Raw genomic sequence first — 7,655 nt, 5'->3', positions numbered from 1 at the left:
CAGAAGAAAAAATAACTTTGACATTCATTGGCAAGAAAGAAGATTAAAAGACAATCCATCTGTGCTTGTAGATTCAAGTGGAAGAATCCAAGCAAGTTTTGTGGACTTTAGGACTTCATACTCGTACAGCTACGGTATCGTGCATTTAAATTCTTTTTTGTATTTTTACTGTCTTTGCAGTTAAGTTTTTTATAACTACTGTAGCCTAATAATTTTGTGTGTTTGTGTAACTTAATTTTTTTAATTGTTAATTTAGCCCCAACATTTAATATGTCTACACTCGGTGGCGACAAGGACTCGACCGCCGTAGACTCGACTGAGTTTAAGCCTGATGATGTTCTTTACGGTCGGGCAGGCCATTCTGGGGAGGGACCTATTAACGATGAGGCTAAGTCAGTTCGAGAGGCCCGGCATCTTAGACGGGATATTTTGACTCAAATTGGGAAACTTTCTGTAGCCCTAGGTTCTTTGAGTGATAAGCAGGAACTGTTAATTTTTAGATCTAAGTTATCTACTTTAGAAGAGGAATTACGGCATTTCCATGCTCTTTTGACTAAAATCTTTAACTCTGCAATCTTGGCAGAACTTCGTGATAGGGTAGATCCCGAATTTAACTCGTTAAAAAATAACTTTGAACAAAAAGAAAGTGAGTTCTCAGATATGTTGGATGCTGACATACATCCTGAGGATAGCGCCTCAAATGTAAGCACTGGGATGTCTAGGACTTCGTCTCGGATAGTGGCACAAATTAACCTGCAGCTAAGACGAGAGGAGCTCCAGATACAAGCTGAGGCCATTCGAGCTGAGGCTGCCGCGAGAGCTGAGGCCGAAGCGAGAGCTGCTGAGGCTGCCGCGAGAGCTGAGGCCATTCGAGCTGAGGCTGCCGCGAGAGCTGAGGCCGAAGCGAGAGCTGCTGAGGCTGCCGCGAGAGCTGAGGCCATACGAACTGAGGCTGCCGCGAGAGCTGAGGCCATTCGAGCTGAGGCAGCCGCGAGAGCTGCTGAGTTCGCACTCAAAGACGCTCAGTTGAGGGCTGAACAACGTAAAGAGGTAGTTTTAGCTGAATATCGATCAGAGGTGGGCTCTCGGCGTAGCTCTAAGAAGGGCTCTTCTAGGCATTCCAGAAATGAACATCAATCGCAGTTTAATTTACATAACCTTTTCCAAACGCCCGTTCAACCTGTGAGTGGACCAGGACAATCCACACGTTTTCCAGCTGTTTCAGGAGGTCTCGGGGCCGCGGCTAAGGGTCTTCCGAATGCTGTAGAGCCAAGGTCTGCGAATTACAACCGAACTCCTCCCCCAGAGCGTACAGGTCACGGGGCCGCCATTAGTAGTAATGCTTTGCCCCCTTCACAGTTTTCTGCGCCGCTAGGTTTTGATCGCCCAGCTACACGTAATTTGGGTGGTTGTGAGAGGCGTATCGCGTCTCCTGATTTTAACGTGTGTGAGGATCGTGATCGGGCTGTGCACGTGACTGAGCCCACTCAGCCCCTTAAGGGATATAGCTTGTCTTCTCCCGCTAAATCGAGTTCTCAACAGCAGGATTGCTTTTTTGAATACCAAAATAGTAGGACGTTTTTCGATAAGGCGGCCTTGATTGGTTACGATGGTAATAATATGCCATTTATCTTCTTTAAAAATCGTGTTACGGCCTTAATGGCAGCTTCGCCCTTTAAGGGGACTTGTTTGACTTTGTTACAAGCAGCTTGTGTTAGGACAGCTGCGCAAACGATTGCTAATTTGGTTTCTGACACCCCTGGCTTGTCAGAGGAAGACAGGATAGAAATGTCGTTAGCTCGCTTGTCCCAGCGTTTTGGGGTTCGTGGAGGTCTTTTTGCAGAACCGGAAATTAGAAAGTATCGCTATGGTAGCAAATTGACTTCGACCTCTTCCAGTGATCTGAAAGAGTTTAAAGATGAATTGTCGCAGTGTTTGCTTTATGCGCAAGCTTATGGTCAGCGTGATAAATTAGAAGGACGTTTTGTTTTGGATTTGGCTAAGCGACTCCCGTTTGACGCTAAGCAGCGTTATCTTGACTTTTTAGGTGATCAGTATGGTGGCACTGATGAGCCTACCTTTCAGAGTTTGTTTGAATTTGTAGTACGGGAGGAAACGCGTAAGTCGACTGATTTTAGCATTATGCTAATGGGCGATTCTGGTGAGTCGCAGCAATTTAAAAAGTTTGGCAAAGGAAAATTGCCTTCATGTCCGGTTAGGCAGACGTCCGTAAAACCCCATGATGATGTGATGTCAGGGAGTTCGCAGTACTCGACTGTTGTTGGCGCACCGCGCGGTGGTGAAGCCAGACGTAAAAACCTACCGGCATGCATTTGTTGTTCGTCACGTGGTCAAGTTGAATATCACTTTCTGTCTAATTGTAAAGAATTTTTGCGCTTGACACCTAAAGATCGGAGAGATGTCATTGTGAAAGCTGGCAAATGCTTGAATTGTTTGCGCCAGCATATGGTTAGGGATTGCGTTCATGCAAATAACTGTCGTAAGTGTGGGCCTAACAACGATAGGAAACACTATTTTCTTCTGCATGATTTTTATGTGACGTCACGTGATTCTCTGGATTCGGTTGGGAAAGATGATGCTCGTGCCAGAGTTCCTGTGCTTAATGTTAAGATTGGAAATGTTAAAGCAGCTTTTAACCGCGTTACTGCTGCTCGTGTTTTGAATCCAATGACTGGCAAATCGAAGTTGGTGTATTGTCAGCATGATCCTGGTTCGCAGTTGACGTTTGTTTCGAGTGATTTGGTGTGTGAACTTGATCTTAAACCGTACGATAAAGCGTCGTTTAAAATGGATACCCTGGCTGGTCAGAAAGCTACTTGTGCTGACCTTGTCAAACTCAACATCCAGTCGTTAGAGACAGATGAACTGTTTTGTGATATAACTTCGGTGGTTAACCCAGCTTGGGCTGACGATGTTAAAACTTTACCGCATAAACAAGATTTAAATGGTTTCCGTCATTTTCATGACGTGAATATGTTTCATTTGAATGATTGTAGTACTGTAGATGTACTGATTGGCAACGACAACGCTTATTTGATGTGTGCAAAAAAAGAGCGTGTTGGTGAAAATCGTAGTGAACCACATGCTTTGCTCACTCCTCTCGGTTGGTTGGCTTGTGGTGGTAAGTCACCCTTAGATGAAAGCGTTGCTAAAGTGTGCAGAGTGCAGACGTCTTCAGAGTCGGATGTCATCTCTGGCTTTCAGCGTAAAATTGAGTCTCGTGATATGGAAATAGCAGACCTGAATAAAGTCATTCAGGATTTGACGTTGCAAAATGAAACCTGTGAATTGTCTCGCAATGATAAGTTGGCTAGAGAACTTGTGGAACCGAATATTGAGTTGAAAGATGGTCGATTTGAGATACCTGTTCCGTTGAAGGAAGATATTGATCTACCTAACAATTTTGTGTTGGCGTCAGATAGAGTTACTGCTTTAAGAAAGAAAGCTTTAAAACAACCTGAACTTCGTGATTTCCTTACTGACACCATGAAAGATCTTAAATCAAATGGCTATATTGAGCGTACTGGTGAAGCAGGAAATGTCAAGGGATTTGAATGGTATTTAGCCTACCATACTTTGTTACGTCACAATTAAAAAAGCGCATTGTTTACGATGGCAAGTCTGAATTTCGAGGAACTTGTGTTAATGATGTAATGTTTTCGGGTCCTGACTTGTTAAACCCTCTGGTAGATGTCTTGGCTAGATTTCGGCTTGGTAGATTTGGTCTCATGGCTGATGTGACTAAATGCTTCTTTCAAATAAAGTTACCTGAGTCGCAAAGGGATTTGTTTCGTATATTGTGGTTTGAAGATGATGACCTTGAAAATGGTAGGATGGTACCATTTCGTTTTTGTGTACACCCTTGGGGAATAAAGAGTAGCCCGTATATCGCTTGCTTGGCTATAAAGAAAATGATCGAGCAGAATCCCAGCAGTGCTGGTGAATTGACTCTCTGCAATATTGCAAATAATATGTACATGGATGATTTTATATTTTCGGCTGATAGCTTAGAGGAAGCTCAGCAAATCACTCATGAATCAATTGCTTTGTTTGATAGCCGTGGGTTTAAACTTGGTAAGTGGAGTGCTAACAAGGAGGCTATGATTGTCTTGTCAAATTTGGATAATGAGATGCTTTCACCTTTGATTCGTGACATTGACTTTCAGACTGAAAATATGACTTTGCCATCAGCGAAGACATTGGGTTGTGTGTGGCAAACCGAGTCTGACGAGATGCGTATCGCATGTTCCTTAAAGCCCTTAGCTAAACACACGCGCCGAAGTATGCTCAGTCAGCTTGGACAAAATTTTGATCCGCTAGGCTTTGGAGCGCCATTTTTTCTGAAAGCACGCCTTATACTTCAGCAATTGGCGATAGACAAGTTTGATTGGGACACCGAGGTCCCTGATAGCTTTGTTAAAGAGTGGGAGTCGTGGCTTCGCTCTTTGGACCTGCTTAAGGATTTTTCGTTACCGAGATGGTATTTTGCAAACTCTGGTGTGTGCAGTCCGGATGATATTGTTTCATATCAATTGCATGGGTTTAGTGATGCTTCGAATCAAGCTTTCTCTTCTGTTGTTTACTTACGTAGACTGGTTAACGGAGTTCCGAGTGTGTCTTTCGTTCTGGGTAAATCTACCATTGTTGTAAAAAATCAGTTTTCTTGGCCGATAGCTAGGAAAGAGCTTGTTGCCGCTTTGAATACAGCAAGACTCGTGAAGCAGGCCTACGAGGCATTGAAGATGCCCGACTGCCTTAAGTATTTTTGGTGTGATTCTCGGACTGTGTTGCAGTGGGTTAAAAACCCTGATTTACGTTTGAATAAGTTTATTACGCGTCGAGTTGAGCATATTTTATTGTTGTCTGGAGCCCAGGATTGGCGTTTTTGCCCTACCGATATGAACCCAGCTAATGTTGGCACAAGGCCAAATCTTATTACAAAGAAAGAATTTCGAGAGTTGTGGTTAAATGGTTCTAGTCTTCTCTACCAGTGTGAGGAAATTCCATCTGTAGAAAATGCCACTCCAGTACCTGTCCATAGACTATATCTTCGTGACGAAGAGGAGTCGCTTGACGTTGGACAGGGTGGTCTTCACAGATTGATCGAGGCCGCACCTTCTTTGTATGTTATGAAAAAGAGAATCGCTTATTTGGTTGCTTTTGTTGAATTTTTTTGCTGTAAAACGAGAAAGCGTAGCTTTGTGAAGCCAAAACTGGATGCATCTTATCTTAACAGTGCTTCAGAGTTGGCTGTGAAGTTTGTTCAGAAGAGCGTGTATGGCGATGTGGTACATTTAATGACCAAACGATCGCCGGATGCCCTTGAAAAAGTGATAAAGCGAGGTAGTGTTGGCGCTTCGCAACGTGAGAAGGAACGGTTGAAAGAATTACGTTCACTTAAAAAGTACAGACCTTGTGTAGATGACGCTGGTGTAATCCGCATTGAAGGGCGCTTAAGTAATTCTCCCGAGATCTCTCTTGAAGCAAAGCATCCGATTGTTTTGCCTTCGAAGCACCCCTTCACTAGGCTTGTTGTATTGTCGCATCATAATGGAAATGCGCACTGTGGAGTACAGCACACTTTGTTGTCTACGCGACAGAAGTTTTGGATCGCTAATGGTAATGCCTCCGTGAAAAGGTATCTTAATGACTGTGGTGTATGCGCGATTGAGAAAGCTCCACCTATAAGGCAGCTCATGTCTGATTTACCTTTGTCTCGCACAACTGCGCATAGGAAACCCTTTTTTGATTGCGGCTTAGACTATCTTGGACCTTTAACTTTCGTTGAAGGTAGAAGTCACAAAAAAGCTTGGGGACTCTTGTTCACATGTATGGCATCTCGCGCTATTCATGTTGAGCTGGTTACGTCATTGTCGCTGAGTGATTTCTTACTTGCCTTTACAAGGTTTACAGATTTACGTGGGCAGGTTAATGCTATCTATTCCGACAATGGAAGTACCTTTCAGGCAGCATCTAAGAAGTTACCCGAGTTGATAGAATCAGCTGAATTTCACAACGCCCTGAGACAGAGAGAGATAAACTGGGAATTTATACCTCCGTATGCTCCGGCGCAAGGTGGCGCCTGGGAGGCAATGGTTAAACAATTTAAAATTGCATTTTTTCACATTTTGGACTCTTCAAGTCGTAAGCCCAATTTTATTGAACTGCTTACGTACACAGGCAGTGCCGTTCGGATCGTGAACGAACGCCCTTTGGTACCTTTGAGTGACGACCCTAGGGATTTTACTGTCATCACCCCTGCCTCACTTTTGACCCCATACTTAGACCCATACTGTGCTGTTGGGCAACCACATGATCGTGACCAATTAAGAAGGGATTATCGGTTCAATTTGTCACTTTCTCATCAGTTTTGGAGTAAATGGATCGATTTTTACTTGCCAGGTCTTCAGGGCCGGAAAAAATGGCTAAAAATGGCCGAGAATTTGGAGCCTGGTCAACTTGTAGTGGTAAGTTCTCTCCAGGACATTGGTAAACGTGGGAAGTATCAACTTGGGAGGGTGCATGAGGTAGTTCCACAAATTAGGAAAGGGAAGCCTGTGGTTCGTAGAGCTAAAGTTGCCGTCTGCAACTATGATGAGAGTACGGGGAAAGTGAAAGTAGACTATGTGTTGAGGGATATTTCGTGCCTCGCCCCCGTAAAGAACACCTAAGTGTTAGGGTTTGAGCCTGGTTTTGTCTGCGGTGGCCGACACTTGTCTGAGCCCAGAACAGTCGGTTATTAGCGCAACCATTGTAGATAGCGTCATTTTTTGCGTGTACCTACTACCTATGGTACCAATTTCATGTATCGTCGTGTTTATTCTTATTGCTGTTCATTCTTTGCATGCCCTTTGTATTTGCGTATTAACTTAAACGTGAGTGATTCAAACAATTTGTGTATCATGTGTTTTTATTCATTGGCTCACAATTGTCGTCAATTCTTTTTTAGTTATGCCATGTCAGACTGTCATAACTAGGGGCCGCTATGTTCCAGACGGTTGTTCGCCTGGTCAAACGTCATGTAGAAACCGTTCGGGTCTACTGAATATTACGTCATGGAAATTCCTAAAACATGAGCCAAAATTGCACCATCGTCCGTAAGACCGGTTTAAACCTGTTTCAGTTTGAAACCGGTTTAAATATGAAATGTTGCGTCACACGAACTGCTCTCGTGCCTTTGAGTTATCACAAATTTTTCTGATTCATTCTCGAAGTTGTTTGTTGGAAGTCGGTCGCACATTTAACTGGTTTATTTGGTGCTTGCTAACTGGACAAATTCTCCGTCTTTTATCCAAGTAATCTGTATCGTAGTGACAGTTTTGAGGTGTAAGGCGTTGCACCAGTCATTTCGATAGCCGCGGGCTAATTTTACAGAAATACACTGTTTGAAAAGAAGTTCAAGGGTGTGTTTCTTCGGTCATTATATACAGACGAACGGATTCGGGAACTTTATGTTAAAATTTTCCCACGAAGAGATTATGGTTTACCGCTGTGACCAATGATCTTTGCTTACTTCACAATGTAGATATTAACAACCTGTTTTAGCCTGATGCTGCGAGTTCACTGTGGTTATAGCTATTTGCACTAGCTTTCGGAACACAGTTCCCTAGTCATGTGCTCAATTTAGGGTGGCT

The sequence above is a fragment of the Aplidium turbinatum genome, chromosome 7 (assembly GCF_918807975.1).
Source record: "Aplidium turbinatum chromosome 7, kaAplTurb1.1, whole genome shotgun sequence".
NCBI lineage: Eukaryota > Metazoa > Chordata > Ascidiacea > Aplousobranchia > Polyclinidae > Aplidium > Aplidium turbinatum.
This window is presented reverse-complemented; position numbering follows the sequence as displayed.